The sequence below is a fragment of the Hypanus sabinus genome, chromosome 2 (assembly GCF_030144855.1).
Source record: "Hypanus sabinus isolate sHypSab1 chromosome 2, sHypSab1.hap1, whole genome shotgun sequence".
Classification (NCBI taxonomy): domain Eukaryota; kingdom Metazoa; phylum Chordata; class Chondrichthyes; order Myliobatiformes; family Dasyatidae; genus Hypanus; species Hypanus sabinus.
In genome coordinates this window covers 26376170-26393500 of record NC_082707.1, presented here as the reverse complement: position 1 = coordinate 26393500, position 17331 = coordinate 26376170, and positions in this window count along the sequence as shown.

The window sequence follows — 17331 nt, the reverse complement described above, 5'->3', positions numbered from 1 at the left end:
GTTTTCCATAGATGCTGCCTGGCCTACTGAGTTCCTCCAGCATTTTATGTGTGTGGCTTGGATTTCTAGCATCTTCAGACATTCTCTTGTTTGTGAATGAGTCATGAGATCACTTGTGATCTTCCTAAATGATGGAAGAGTTATGAGGGCTGAATGGCCATGTTTTTGTGGGGTTCGACTAACATAGCAAGCCAACAATACTGGGCCTCAGCTGGAGAAGATTAATGGATGGAAGGAGATGACCTTACGCACGGCAATGGTGTAGCAATTCAGTGGTATAGCAGTCAGTGCAGATGCCTCTGCCCAGCTCCACTGACTGGGTAATCTTTTGTTCGGGTTGCTTGTCTGTTAATGGGATCAACTGTTTAAATAGTCAGGGATCTGATTATTCGTCCTGATTCCTGATCTTGAGCCACAATGTTGACTAGCCTCTACAGATGCTGCCTGACCCGGAGTACCTACAGCAATTTGTGTTTTTTGTTGTCACAGTTTTTAATGCCTACAGTCCCTTGTGTCTCCTTTGATGCCATCACATACCTCACAACTCCTTTTTACCTGACCATCCTCCCTCCCCATGCTGATATTTGCATGTCCTCCCTCTCTCTGTGTGGTTTCTCCGAGCTGGTCCAGTTACCTCCCTCGTTCTATTCACATACTGACTGGTAGATTAAATGTCTGTTGTAAATTGTCCCTAGTGTTAATGAGCAACAGAAAAATTGTTTTGGGTGGGGTTAACAAAGGGATTGATAGATAAGTGAGTGGAAGTAGGCTATGGAAAAGAAAGTGAGGGATAATTCTAATGGGATTGCCCCACAAGCCAACAATAGGCTAAATAGCCTCTTGTCACATGAGAACAATGAAATTATTAACATTCAGCACAGGGAAGAACTGTGTTAACAAATGTACAATAACTGAAAGAATCAGGTTTTCCATGATCTTATTTCATACATACTAGAAATAAGTATCATGACTTCTCTTGAGTTTCCTCAACCAACAGCAGCCACTCCATCTCCTAGGGGAGATGATATGGCAGATTTAAAATCAAATCGTGAGTCAACTTGAGAAACAATATATATTTCTGTGGGAAAATTCCTCCCCAACCCCTGGAAAATGTTCAAAGAATTCGCTACAAGGAGGCTCTCTCTGCACCATAACATGCGTCAAGCAAAGATTCTCAGCCAAGGATTCTTCTATCCTCCTTGTCCTGAGCAGTTGTTGCACGTTTACAAAATCAAAAACCCATTTCAAATTGCAACGAGCCTCTGCAGAAAAGAAATCCCTTGCTACTATCTTGTCCTTCGCTGTCGTAACTTGTGGTAATCTCTTGGATTCTGGCTAATCATTACTCTTCTAGAACAGGATACCATTTCCAAACTATCCTGATTCAGCAGTGCCACGCAATTAACCATAGTTTGGAAAGGAAGTGAAGTTGTCCACATAAATGCCATGTATCAAACTTAGAAAACCTTCCAAATGAACATAAAGGATACCGGGGAAAATCACAAAATTGTAACTTTCCAAATAAAAGTTTCTAAATAAAATGTGATCACTGTACACTTCTAATAGATTCTATTATATGTAATCAAGCGATTAACCTGAGCATGAGATCCCTGCATCAAAAATTTTCTCTGTAATGTGGGCTGGGGGAGATTGAGGATTTCCTCTGGTTAGATTATTTGCTACATTTGTAACTTTTAAGTATTATCATTGATGTTGGTGGTTTCTTGTTGTGGAAATCTTGGGCAATTTTCAAAGCTAGGAATATTTGTTGGTCTTTGTTTGCTGTGGTAGATTATATAACAGTGATTATTATCTGGTCATGTTTGGCAGAGGATGGGTGTGGGGGTATCTTAAACTTAAACTTAGTACAATATTACAATTCTACTTTATGACTTGTTTGCAATTATTTCTCTTGCTTAAAGATGGTGTAATCATCCACACCTACTGTAAACCTTTTTTTAGGTCTGTTCTTCATTGACAAACAAGAGTGAATCTACAGATGCTGGAAATCCAAGCAACACACACAAAATGCTGGAGGAATTCAGCAGGCCAGGCAGCATCTATGGAAAAGAGTACAGTTGAAGTTTCGGGCCAAGACTGTTCATCAGGTCCTGATGAAGGGTCTCGGACAAAATCCAACGGGAGTAGTGAGGGCCAGCAGACTTTTCATCTTTCTGTGGTGACATTGATTATTTTATTTACTGACATCCTTTTAATGTGAGGTGCCTATAACACAAATGACAACTAAGCCAGTACCAGGTGGAATCTTTTTGATAGTTGGATAGCTGGCCTCCTCTGGACTGTTTTGAGGTAAAATAACATGGTTTTGGTTTTGCAGTCAGAATGATTAACACTCACGGTGTTTGAAACTCTCTGCTCTGCTTTTGTATCTTTGTTTAATTTTTTACTTAGGGACACAGCATGGGACAGGCCCAACAGGTCCGTCAGGCCCAACAAGCTGTGCTGCCTAGCAACCCCGATTTAATCTTAACCTAATCACAGGATAATTTACCATGACCTATTAACTGGTAGGTCTTTGAACTGCGGGAGGTAATCGGAACCCCCAGAGGAAAGTCTGTCTGCATCTAAGTAAAGGAAATTGGCCTGAAAATGATAGTAACATAGTTTCTAGGACTTGTTTGTGACAGAGAACCTGTTATGCTGTGGCTGGTACTGAGGCTGGAAGTAAAGGTTGGAATCTTGGTTTTAGTACACTGGTCTGGACCCATGGGGACAGGAGGCAACAAATGGCAAGGACTTACGGGGCAAAGGAGGAAGTCTGAAATAAACTTAACTACAAACAAAAACACAAAATGCTGGCAGAACTCAGCAGGCCGGACAGCATCTATGGGAGGAGGTAGTGACGATGTTTCGGGCTGAAACCCTTTATCAGGAGTGAAGTAACATGGGATGGTCGAGGGGGGATAAGAAGTGGGGGGAGGGATGAAGTAGAGAGCTGGGAAGTGATAGGCTGGAGGGAAATGGACTAGGGGGAAGGTGGAGAATTATGGGAAATAAAAGAGAAAGAAAGGTAGGGCTGGGGGGAGATTATAGTGAGGGGGGAAAAAGAGAGAGAAAGAACCAGACTAAAATAATAGATAGGGATGGGGGTAAGGGGGGGGGCAGGGGTGTCAACGGAGGGCTGTGAGTTGAATGTTCATGCCGGCAGGTAGGAGGCCACCTAGGCGGGAGATAAGGTATTACAAACTTAAGTCTGGCTGTAATAAATCAGCACACAGCATACAGTATTGTTTTAATTATATTGCATTCACATCTAACTTGCAAAATATATAGGGCTTCTTTGAAGTGCATGGAACACTATTTCAAACATGCTTCGACAACTTAATTTAATTTTAGTTGTTGCAAAATAGCCATTGGAATGGTGCTGTTAGTTCATCTGTGCACTAAGCAGCAGAAATAGAAACCTTGAAGGTTGATTCTTGCAATAATTTCCATGAAAGAGCACAATGTTGAGCTGCTTGAAGATAAGCACAATGTGGCCTGCTGTGCGCAGTTTCTTGCGTTCATTTCTGTGCAGTGAGCCTCTCTAGCAAGACCAGTCCTTACTACCCTTCCTGAGTTGCCTTCCAGCAGTTGGTCGTGTGTTGCCTACTTGAACCTTGATGTCCTTTAGGTGAATGAATCCTCGCTGCGCTCCTGTGTTGAAATTCCAGGATTCACAGCAACCAGAAATGAAGAGCTTTTTTTTTCTAACTCAGGTTGACATGTGACTTGGAGAGAAATCTTCAGGTAGAGTTCACGTGCATCTACTATTCATATCCCTCATGGTGACCCAAGTTTCGGCAATGCTGTTGTTGTGGCCTAGATAAGTAGCTAGAGTGTATTTTGAAGATAATTCTCTCCAACCACCGTCTTCTGGTAGAGGAGGGAATGCATTTTTAAGGGGTTCCAAGCAGGGGTGGTTTTTCATCCTAGATGGTGCTTAGCTTCTTGGTATTTTCGTATCTGTGCACATTCAGAAGAGTGGAGAGTATTCCCCTATGCTCCTGTCCTGTGTCCTTTACAAGCCGGAAAGATTTTGTGTAGACAGCAGCTGAGTCATTCACCACAGCCTGTGCAACTTTGGGTCTGCTGTTATTGTCACAGTAACTATATGGCTGGCTTATGTAGGTAAGTTTCTGGTAAATGTTGATCTCCCCTGGTGCAATGCTGGGGAACTTAGCATTGGTAATGACATTAAATGATGCTCACTGCTTATTGTTATGATATATAACATCAAGTAAAGATATTCGATTGACATCCACTGTACATAGATTATGCTGACGCGGTCTTTTGCTCTTACGTACCAGAAATCTGGAATACTCTACTGACTGAAATATGCCAGGATAGTACTGTGGAACATCTCAAAATTCTTCTAAAAACCCACCTTTTTAATTTAGCCTATGTATAGGATTAATTAATGCCTATTGATGTTGATTATATAATTTGGTATATCTGATTACATTTTGTTCTGTATAAAGTTTGTTTTTACTTATGGTTTTTAATATTGTCTCATATTTCATGACTATATTGATTTCTCTTTACAATCTATGTACAGCACTTTGAGCCAGAAATTTAATGTATGAAAGGCGCTGTATAAGTAAAGTTATTATTAGGCAATTAGAAGAGCAAGCAGTGAGTAGTTCAAAGTAACTTGATTATCAAAGTACGCATCTGTCACCTTATACTATGCTGAGATTCATTTTCTTGAGGCATTCACAGGAACAGAAAAATATAATAGAATCAATGAAAAATTACACACAAACAAGATTGACAAATGTGTGAAAGAAAACAAAATGCAAATGCAAAAATAAGTACTGAGAACATGAGTGGTAGAGTCCTTGAATGTGAGTCCATCGGTTTTGGAATCACTTCAGTGTTATGGTGAGTGCTTGCTGTTCAGGAACCTGATGCTTGAAGGGTAAAAACCATTCCAGAACCTGGTGTTCGGGACCTGAAGCTCCCGTGCCTTCTTTCTGATGACAGCAGCGAGAAGAGAAAATAGCCTGGATCCTTAAAGATAGATGCTGCTTTCTTGTGGAAACATTCCTTGTATGATGGAGATGGCTGTGATACAGCAGGCTGTATCCAGCATTTTTTGTAGGAATGTTTGAATACAGTTGGTCTAAATTACAAGAGATCTCAGTACAAGAGTAACATTACGTTAGTGAATTTATGTTCAGCCTCTGCACAAGCATGGGGGTCTTTATATCTAAAAAAGATTATACTTGTGAAAAGAAGTGTACTTTTGAGGGAGAAAGGTGTGTTGGCTTTGTCGTATGTGAAAAAATTAAGAAGACTTGATCTATAATGTTTGGTGTGTAGAAGAATGAGATGTTTTAATTGAAGCATAAAAAAAGTCTCATGAGGCTTAAAAAGAATCAATAAGGCATTGTCCTAGTTTGGAATCAGAGACAAGAGATCACAAACCTCTTGCACTCAGAAGGTCTCGGTTTATGTTAGGGAAGTTAAACTCCCCCATGGCAACATCTCACAAATCAATGAATATGTTAAATAAAAAAGATCACTCCCTACTTGTACATAGTTTTCTCCTTTTGCTCGTTCTTTCTTTCCTCTCTTTTCTTTCCTCAGATTTGTGGCAAATATAAATATATGATATATTTGTACAGTATCTGAAATACATCTTCTGGAAATGTTTGATGATGAACTTCAATAAAAAATAAAATACAAAAAAAGAATGTAGTACAGTACTGTACAAACCCATTGGCCTACAATGTAGTGCCGACATTTTAACCTAATAAACAGAAAAATTCTTCAGCTGTTACCATTGTTAGCCTATTTCTTCATTAAGTGCTGAGTGTACTAACATAAAAAGCACCGAATGTGTCGGGACTTATTAAGTAAGGTATAACAGCAACTACTGAGAAGTGAGGCTCGCAAAAGTGAAGATAACATAAGATCAATGCATACACAATGCTGGAGGAACACACAAGGCCAGGCAGCATCTATGGAGAGGAATAAGCAGGTGACGTTCAGTCCTGATGGTGGGTTCTCGGCTTGAAACATTAACTGTTTATTCCCCTCCATAGATGCTGCATGACATGTGTTCCTCCAGTATTCTGTGTGTTACAATGGATTTCCAGTATCTGCAGAAACTCTTGTCTTGAGAATATTTTAAAAATGCTCTGTTTTAACATTTTTTTGAAGTTTGATTCTGACATTTCTGCCTCCACCCTTGATCAGGTTTGGGTCCCAAAATGAATTTTATTCTCCTTAAAATGTTTAAAAGAATGCAAACAATAAGTATTCTACTGCCTGGTCTGCAGTCCATGAGAATTCTTTAATCTGATTGTTTGATCAGCCTTTTCTGTTAGGTCTGTTTCTAGTAGGTCAAGTTTGCAGACAGAATCTAATATTAATGGTAAGACAGTGTGGAGGATTGGAGAGATCTTGGGGTCCATGTCCATAGGACATTCAAAGCTGCTGTGTAGGTTGACGATGTTGTTAAGAAGGCATATGGTACGTTGGCATTCATCAACCATGGGATTGAGTTCAAGAGCCGTGAGGTAATGTTGCAGCTATATAGGACCCTGGTCGGACCCCACTTGGAGTACTGTGTTCAGTTCTGGTCACCTCACTACAGGAAGGATGTGGATACTATAGAGAGAGTGCCTAGGAGATTTACAAAGATGTTGCCTAGATTGGAGGGCATAGCTTATGAGAATAGGTTGAGTGAACTTAGTCTTTTCTCCTTGGAGGAACAGAGAATGAGAGGCGACTTGATGGAGGTATATAAGATGATGAAGGTCATTGATCATGTGGATAGCCAAAGGCTTTTTATCCAGGGCTGAAATGGCTAACATAAGGGGGCATAGTTTTAAGGTGCTTGGAAAGAGGTACCGAGGAGATGTCAGGGCGAAGTTTTTCACACAGAGAGTGATAGCTGTGTGGAATACTCTGCTGGCAGCAGTGGTGGAAACGGATACAACAGGGTCTTTTAAGAGCCTTTTAGATAGGTACACGGAGCTTAGAAAAACAGAGGGCTATGTGGTAGGGTAATTCTAGGCAGTTTCTAGAGTAGGTCACATGGTCAGCTCAGCAATGTGGGCCAAAGAGCCTGTATTCTGCTACAGATTTCTGTGTTCTGTGTTACTGGATGCATCATTTCTCTGAAAGGATGGGCCCATTTCCAGGGAAGAGGAGAAATATAAACCTTATAAACCACAAACAGCCCTCCTTTCCAATCCTCTCCTCCACAACCAATTCCCTCATGGCTAGATTTCTTTGATATTATTAGCAATCCATGACCATTGTAGTGACCTAAAAATCTTGACCATCAAAACTTTGTAAAGAATGAAGTGGGCGCAATTTTTCCAAATAACTTGTATCCAATGATCCTTAGTGCAACATAAGTAATGATGGTTTCCACAGCAATCAGTAAATCTTTAAAGAAATGTTACATGATTTTGAGTTGTTTTATGGAAATTCTGATCAGCAAACCAACCTCTATGTAAATTTAACACAAAAGTTCAAAGCTCAAAGTATATTTCTTATCAATGTACATTTACATCACCAAATACTACCTTGATATTCATTTTTTGCAGGCATTTGTAGCTGATCAAAGAATACAATAGAATTGTATTGCAAGTAGGCTTTTTCCGCTGAGGTTGAGTGGGACTACAACCAGAGGTCATGGCTTAAGGGTGAAAGGTGAAATGTTTAAAGGGAACATGAGGGGAAACTTCTTCACTCAGAGGGTTGTGAGAGTGTGAAACGAGCTGCCAGCACCAGAGGAGTATGCAAACTCAATTTCAAAGTTCAAGAGAAGTTTAGATAGGTACATGGATAGCAGGGGTATGGAGGGCTATGGTCCCAGTGCGGGTCAATGGGAGTAGGCAGTTTAAATGGTTTTGACATGGACTAGATGGGCCAAACAGCCTGTTTCTGCGCTCTACTTCTCTATGACTCTGGGACTCTAATCAATGGAAAACTATTCGCAAAAGGAGACTGACAACCTATGTACAAAGGATGACAGGCGGTGCAAATCCAAACAATAGTAATAATGATAATAATAAACTTGTTTTATTTAACTTTGGTTTTTAATCTGTTCCTTCTCGTCACTTCAACCTTATCATGCTCTGAACAACATCTCCAGTGATTTGAACTTCACCATCTGTTCCACTTAATCTCTAGCTTTGATTAAAGCAATAGGTTCCTTTTGCAGCTCTGAAGAGCCCTTGTATGACAACTGAAAACAATTTGCTCTGTGCTCAATTAAAACAACTCAATAATCAGTGTTAGAAATCAGACCGATTATACTTTCAGATATTGCATTCAGAAATGGGTGCAATTAAAGTAGATTTGTGCATTATTATACAGACATATCAAATGTTCTGTGAAAGATCTCTTCCTCCAAAGAACCCTTGAAGCAGTTGAAGCCTTTATAGTTTTGCAAATGGGGATGTGCAAATAGAAACTACATTACTGATATATTGTTACACACAATTTGGTCTAATGAATCTTTGCATTTCTTAATCTTTGCACAATGTGGAAAGCATCGATGTAGACAGATGTTTTCCAGTAATTCTACTCCCTGTTCACAGTTTCCATGTTTCCTGGTTTTAAGTTCCTGTGAACTTAATTCATTATGAACTGCACGGTTTGATAAATAGATAGCCCGAGATTGTTTCCCATGATAGAGACAACTAAAACTAGAGGGCATATGTTTACATTTGGAGGGAAGAGCTTTACTGTGAATCTGAGGTTGGCGGAATCCGAGGAGTAACCTTTTTCCTCACAACTAGTGGCTGGTATTTATTTATTGAGATTCAGGCCCTTCTGGCCCTTAAATTGCTCCACTCAGCAACTCCTGCCCCCCCATTTAATCTTAGCCTACTCATGGAACAATTTACAAATACCGATTAGCCTACCAAGCAACGCACATAAATTGCTGGAGGAACTCGACAGGCCAGAAACGTCGATTGTTTACTCCTTTCCATCGGTGCTGCCTGGCCTGCCGAGTTCCTCCAGTATTTTGTATACGTTGTTTGGATATCCAGCATCTGCAGATCTTCCTGTGTTTATGAATTAACCTACCGACTGGTGTATCTTTGGACTGTGGGAGGAAGCTGGTGCTCCTGGAAGAAACCCGCGCAGTCACAAGAGAACTAATAAACTCCTTACAGACAGTGGTGGGAAATGAACCCAGGTCCTGGGTATTGTAAAGCGTTGTGTTAGTTGCTAGACCACCATGTCTGGAATGAGCTGCCAGTGGTGGTGGTGGAGGCAGGAATGGTAACAACATTTATGAGGCATCCGGTCAGGAACCAGAATGGGGGATATGGAATTAAAGCAGGAAAGTAGAATTAGCATGGTGGGCTGAAGGGCCTGTCTCAATGTTATACAACTCATTGGCCAGTTTATTAGGTACCCCCGCTAGATAATGTAATAATTTATTCAGCCAATCATGTGGAAGCAATTTAATGCATAAAAGCTTGCAGACATAGTTAAGAGGTTCAGCTATTGTTCAGAACAAACATCCGGAGGGGGAAAGAAATGTGATCAAAGTGACTTTGACTGTGGAATGATTGTCAGTGGTCTGAGTAGCTTGGAAACTGCTGATCTGCTGGGATTTTCACACATAACCATCTCCAGAGTTCACAGAGAATGGTGTGAAGAGTAAAACAAAATTCAGTGAGCAGCAGTTCAAAGATTCTAGGGTCGTTTATTATCAAAGACTGCATAAATTATCCACCTTGAAAATTGTCTGCTTAGACGCAGCCACAAAGCAAGAAATCTGAATAACCCAATTTAAAAGAAGACCAAAAGAGAAAAAGAAAGAGAGAAAAAAAACACACACATCACGCAAACAACAAAAGCAAGCTAATGCATTCTGAACCAGATTGAGTCCCAGATCTACTCCTGGAGCAGCTGGAGTAGGCCCAAGCATTGGTTCCCAGTTTATCACACCAGCGGGGCAAAAACGCACATCAGCCAGATCAGTTCACAGCCCTGGCACTGTGCGAAAGGGATGAACATTTGCAGGAGAGTAATCCAGATCAGTCCAATCCTTGCCTTGATTCCCAGCACTCCAGCTTCCTGTCTATCTGAGCTAATGTTTAAATTGCCCAAGCAGCAAGTAGTGCCTCATTCTAGGGCCCGGATCCCAGCGCCCTGATACACCTGGGCTGCCCAGCCCAAAGCTATCCTTGATCTCACCAAATCGACTCAGCACTTGGAGCATTCCAGTCTTGCACCTGGGTTGGGTAGAAAGGCTTCAAAACTCTTCTGCGCCAACTCCTCTCCAACTCACTCACTCCATCTCCGATAGCGATACCAACGCTATCTGCGACCCTGGCTTGAACATGGTGCACCTCACAGTGCCCCAGCATGGCTCATTCCCCAATCGAGCCTCCCCTTACCTGCCTTCTCACTGTCTGCAGCAATAGTTCACCACAATTTACTTCAGAAAAGATGTTATAAGTAATGGTTTTAGTCAAACCTCTTGCCTTATGATTTACCAGTACGTTGTCACACATCTTTGGTCACGTCATCTTAAACTGGAATCCAGAGTTGTGTGAGAAAACAATGCTTTGTTAACGAGAGAGGTCAGAGAAGAATGGCCCGACTGGTTCAAGCTGACAGGAAGGAGACGGTATCTCAAATAACCAGGTGTTACATCACTGGTGTGCAGAAGAGCATCTCTGAATGCACAACACGTTGAACCTGATAAGGAAGTGTGTGACAAACAAGAGAATTCTGCCAATTCTGGAAATCTAAGTACACTATACACACAAAATGCTGGAGGAACACAGAAGGCCAGGCAGCAATCTATAGAAAAGAGTAAACAGTTGATGTTTTGGGCCAAGACCCTTCATGAGACCTGATGAAGAGTTTTAGCCTGAAACATTGACTGTTGCTCTTTTAAATAGATGCTGCCTGGCCTCCTGTATTCCTCCAGCAATTTGTGTGTAGTACTGAGTGTATGACTCTAAATATGTCTTAAACCAGACGACTTGAAATCCTACCCTAAGAGCTGGGAATGTGAAGATTTTATTTAATGCAGTGATACTTCATTGGCTTTTAAAAGGGATTGGATAGATACATTAGAAGACAAAAAGAATTTTGTGACAGGGCTAAAGAGCAGGGAGCATATGTGCAGCTCTTTCAATGATCTTGTATCACTGTGAGTCACCTCCATCAGTGTATCTGAGTTAATGTTTCAATCATGGTCAATAAACCATACATTTCAGAGTCATACAACACCTAAGCAAGATCTTCGGCCCTCTATTTCTGTGTTCACCATCGAGGACATCTTCAATAGGTGATGCCTATCCATCACTAAGGACCCTCTCCATCCAGGACATGACCTCCTCTCACTATTACTATCAGGGTGGAGGTATGGGAGCCAGAGACACATGCTCAATGTTTTGGGAACTGTTTTTTTCTCTCCATCATATTTCTGAATGGACCATGATCCCATTTTTTACTATCTTCTTCCGCTACTTGTTTTCAAAAATTTATTGTTTAAACATAGTAGTTTTTATATATTGCACTGTACTGCTGTTGCAAAGCAGAAATAACATGACATATGTCAGCAATAAGACATCTAATTCTCATTCTGATTCTGATTATTATCTTTAAGCTACACTAGTCCATAGAAACATAAGGCACTACAGCAAAGAAAAGGGCCTTTCAGTTCATTCTCGTCCATGTTGAACAGTTGTTCTGCTTCGATCCATCAGCCTACACCTGGACCGAAGTCCTCCATACCCATCTCATCTATGTACTCAGCCAAATGTCTCTTATTTGTTGAAATTGAACGCACATCCACCACTTCCACATGTAGCTCATTCCACACTTACACCAACTCTGAGTTCATTTGACAGAATTTGGGTCTTTGCACAACCTGTGTGCATGTGAGAGTATCTAAGCATGTTAGAAGTTTTATCTAGGATCAAAATGTATTCTGGGGATAATTGCTCTCACAACAAAGCTGAGACATTATGCAGAATCTTGGCAAGTAATTACACACATTCATTAACATGCTTCTCCTGCATTATTTTCACAGAAGCAAATTGCAAATTAACAAAAGTGCAAATTAACAAAAATTAACAAGGAATTCTAATTTTTAAATAATTGGCATGATGTAACATAAAGAGGCAGTGGTACTTTCACACTCAGACTCAGGACGGCATTCCAAACTTTTTGACACCCACCTGCCTATTGAGCGCGGGTAGAAACTGGAAGTTGCATGGTGGTGGCAGGTCTGGGGTGGAGGGGATGGGGAGAGGGTGGGGCTTTGATTCTTCTAACTTGCTTCAGTTTAGGCACGGAAAACACGACCATTTCTCTGGGATGGGATTTGAATTTAACAATGGTGTTATCTAGGGGAACAACCATAAAGTACAGGCTCGTGGGCTACTATGTCCATGGCAACCTCTTTGCTCATCTACATTGATCCCACATTGCCCACATTAAGACTGTATCTTTCCATATTGTAAACTGCAAGCCCTACTGCAATAGCTCAGGTTAGGTAGCCTTCCATTTAACTTTGAATGGTTCACTGTGGGCCACTTCTGCTGTTGGGGGTCCCACATCAGCACCGTGCTTGCGCCTCCCTCAGGCTGCTATGCCTGAGTCTCCCCCCCATAATTAGTATGCCCTGCTGCCTCACAGATAGAGAGAATTAACTGTCTTTATTTGTCAAAAGTATGACAAAAGCATTAACCAGCAGTGACCTGGGAAAGCCTATGGTTTTAAAGATATGCTTTAAAATAAGCCTATGATTTTAAAATGACTGTAACAAAAAAAAACACAGCATTAAATGGAGCATCACACACAAAATGCTGGAGGAACTCAGCAGGCCAGGCAGCATCTATGGAAAAGAGTACAGTTGATGTTTTGGGTTTAAACCCTGCGAAGGGTCCACAGATGCTGCCTGGCCTGCTGAGTTCCTCCAGAGCTTGTGTGTGTAGCTCAGATTTCCAGCATCTGCAGACTTTCTTTTGTTTGTGATAGCATTAAATGGAGATCACAAACAAGAGCCTTTTGAGGTCACTTAGGTGAACTTAATAGATCATGTGGTATTATTTGAACAGGAGTGAGTGTATTCCTTACATGTGCCACTTACTGTGTATCTCTCAGCCTAGAAAAGTGAATACGGATTGTCTGCTTGTCTCTGCGGAATTTGCAATAAATCACTGGGGATCACGAGACAGAAGTGTTCAATGAGCTGAAAAGGAAAGGAGGTGAATTTATACTCACACACTATAGAAACAGGCCCTTCAGCCCACTGTGTATTCTGACCATCACCACTGATTTATATTAATCCCACATCTTAAGAAGTTAAGCAACACACACAAAATACTGAAGGAACTCAGCAGGCCAGGCAGCATCTATGGAAAAGAGTACCTTTAGCCCGAGTTTGTTTCAATCATAAACCACAAATTTACCTTAATTTTGTTTTCTGCACATTCTTTCAACTCTGCACAGATTCCATATGTAAAGTGTCAAGCCAGAACGTTGACTGTCCAGCTCCCCCCACAAATGCCTCCAAAGCTACTCCAAAGCATTTTGTTTGCTGCTCCAGATTCCTACATCTGCAGTCTCTTGTATCTCCACCCAGATCCTACCACATGGCTGCATACCAGATGCAACTTGTAACGGCCAGATAATGAACCAACCCACACGTCTTTGAGATGTTGGAGAAAATCCACAAGGTCACCTAGAGAATGTGAAGGCACCACACATAAAGCTCTGGAGGTCAGGATTGAATCCGGGTTGCTGGATCTGTAAGGCCTTCAGCCCCACTGGTATTCCTACCTGGATCATATTTCAGCTACAAGTGTAGGTTTGAGCTTATTTCTAACTAGTATTGGGCTTTACTGAAAGGAACTCACCACACAGTTACTTTTTTGCAAATGGTCATTGATTTAGCTGTTGGAATAACGTGTTTTGTTCATTGTGGTCACTTCATTAGAGGAGGGAGTGGAAGCTTTAGAGAGAGTGTGCAGAGGAGATTTACCTGATTGCCACCTGGATTAGCGAGCGTGTCTTATGAGGATAGGCTGATTGAACTAGGGCTTTTCACTTTGGAGGTTGAGAGAAGTGTAAAAGATGATAAAAGGCTTAGATTGAGTGGATAGGCAGAGAACTTTGTCCAGGGTGGAAGTGGCTAATACAAAGGTGCATAATTTTAAAGCAATTGAAGGAAAGTCACAAGGTGATGTCAAAGGTAAGATTTTTCCACAGCGTGGTGGATGAGCGGAATGTGTGACCAGGCGTGGTAGTAGAGGCAGAAACCTTAGAGATATTTAATAAACTCTTTGATATCACATGGATGATAATAAATGGAAGGCTATGTAGGTTGGGAAGGGTCAGGGTAGGTTAAAAGGTTGGCACAATGTCATGGGCCAATGGCTGGTACTGTACTATAATCTTCAGTGTTCTGTGAAACAGCATTGTGAATTGAATCTCTGTTTCGTGCATGCATCTGATAACAATGCTATTGGTTATGAAAAGCATGCAGGTAAATGTTACAGATCATTGTGCCGTTTTTAACACCAGGCACTAGACACTTAATAAGGTGCATTTGAGGAGCGCCTTGTACCCATCTGACAAGAATTGCATGGCATTGCTCATTAAGATGCCTGGCCCAGCATGAAACGTTGACAAGAATAATGTAGCCATGATGTGCACAAGTGGTGCTCATAAAACAATTCTCAACAGCAACTCAAACAGCATCATTGTTGAAAGAACAATTTTGTGGATTCATTTTGTTCTTTGATAGTGTGTTAGCACTAAAGTCTTTTGGGGAAAGTGTCTTATAGTTGTAATTCTAATTTCGCTGGTTTTCTGGATTTGTGTGGTTAGTTGCCTGTTGTTGCTGCAAGAACAATCTTTCTTGAATGTAGAACAAATGTCTAAAGGCTTTAACAGCTGGAACTTAACACATTTGTTGTAATAATTTATTGTTGGCTCCTTGCCATTTTTTTCCCCCGTGTGTTCTGCGCAATTCCTACCAGAGTTTCTGGGATGCAGGATTAGTAGTGAGGGAAATCTTGGATCAAATGGAGTGAGTTTCTGGGCTGTATGCAGTGCAGAGGGAGTGGCCAGGCTGAAGAAGGTAATGTGCCAAGAGAGATCCTGCTCTGATAGAAGCAGTGCTGAACAAGCTCCTCAGTCAACAGAAGGATAGACTCAAGAGAAATACCCAAGCTGACATCAGGGCAGTGCCAACAGAATGGCCAGGCTGATGGAGCTCTTGAGCTGATAAGGTGACAGTCTTGAGGCAACTCCTGGGTAGATACCAGGGCCATGTTGAGGGAGTGTTTGGGCTGACAGAGGTCCTGTACAAACACAAGGACAGTTGTGGAAGTGACAGCTGAACTGAGTTTGGGACGGTACTCGGAGAGCTTCCAGGTCACATGAGCAGCAGTGGTACCGCGGTGTAGGATTTCCACTTCAGTTCTCCGTCTTATCAAAGATCAACTTTATTCACCATAAACATTTACACGTATTAGGAATTTGCATGGTATGTTGATCAGGGCACATCATGCAACAAAAAACAAAAACATTTAGCAGTTATAAGGAATTACATAAAAATAAAAATAAAGGTTAATGTACAGATATGGAAAAAGATGTGCATAAATACATAAATATCAGCACACATTTACAATGAAAAGGGCATTTATAAAAAGTGGTCTAAAGTGTTTATAGTGCAATTTGGGACAATAGATAGGGTGGGGGGGATTAAATGGAATCATTGATTAATCAATTAACTGATCAAAGCTGTTATAACCCTTCTTGTCAAGTGAAGTTATCCATCAACTTACCCAAGACTGCTTTTACATGTTTTCTTAGCAGAAGATTTGTTGGATCAATTGTGTAACTTCTACTTGTCCCCAAGATGAGAATAATGTACAGCCCGGAGGCATATGGAACAAGCATGTGGGGGACATTCCGATGCAAGCTCTTCGATTATTTCAAGAGGACTAGAATATAAAAGCAAGGATGTAATGTTGAAACTTTATAAAGCACCTGTGAGGTCTTTCTTGAGATTCTGAGCAGTTTTGGGCCCCTTATCTTAGAAAGGATGTGCTGAAACTGGAGAGGGTTCAAAGGAGGCTCATTAAAATGATTCAGAGATTGAACAGCTGTTCATATGAAGAGCATTTGATGGTTCTGTGCTTATTCACTAGAATTCAGAAGAATGAGGGGTGAGTTAATTGAAACCTATCGAATGGTGAAAGGTCTTGATAGAGTGAATGTAGAAAGGATATTTCCTATGGTGAGAGCGTCTAAGACACAGCCTTAGAATAGAGGGGTATCCTTTTAGAACCGAGATGAAGAGGAATTTCTTTAGCCAGAGTGGTGAATCTGGTAGCTGTGGAGGCCAGTCTTTGTGTATATCTAAGGCAGAGGTTGATAGATTCTTGATTGGTCAGGGTATGAAGGGATATGGGATGGAGGGGAGGAAGGCAGGAGGTTGGGCTGAAAAGAAAAATGGATCAGCCATAATAAAATGGTGGAACAGACTTGATGGGCCAAGTGGCCTAATTCTGCTCCTATATCTTTTGGTCTTATCGTCTTATGGCCTAATTATATGTCAGGAATAAAAGTAGTATACTGGACTGTGAAAACAGACAATCCAATAAATAAGTCCCTAGACTTGAAACCTTTCAGGCCCAATTATCAACATGGCTGGCTCTGACATTGCAAATACCTCCATAGATAAATAACGGAACTCCTGCAATTGAGAAAATTCCAGGAGATTTAAAAGGATACCAAAGTAACTGAGGGAGTGCAACTATCAATAAAGACTGACTAAGCTGAGCCTCTTTATTCTGGGTGGATATAGGTAGAATGTTTCTGACTCAGGGTGAATCTAGAGCAAGGTGATCTTTACTGAGCAAGTTCAGAACTTAGAAAAACTCCTTGCTGCAGAAAGTGGTGAAAGAGTTCTGCTATGCATAGTGGTTGAGGCTTTGAGGTTGTTATGGATTAAGTATGAAGAAGGAAAAACAAGTGGCAATGGGGAGGTGTGGGGGCATGATAGGAGGAGGCTCACATTGAGTGCAACTTTGAACAAACTGGGGCAAATCCAATACCATATAATTTGGAGTAATGTCATGGACAGATTTAGTGGGACCCCTTATCATGAATGAGGACCTTCTTCCTCATAACTTAAACATGGCTTTTCTAAATTACTATAAGTCCCGCTAGTAAAATGATTATATCCATTGATCTAGTATCCTTCAAAAGTTGCTATTTATGTAATATCAGGAAAATTTTACACATTTTGTGTGAATTTTATCTTTTGCTGAATTAGACCTAGGTTAACTGACCATTAGTGGCCTAAATTGCAAT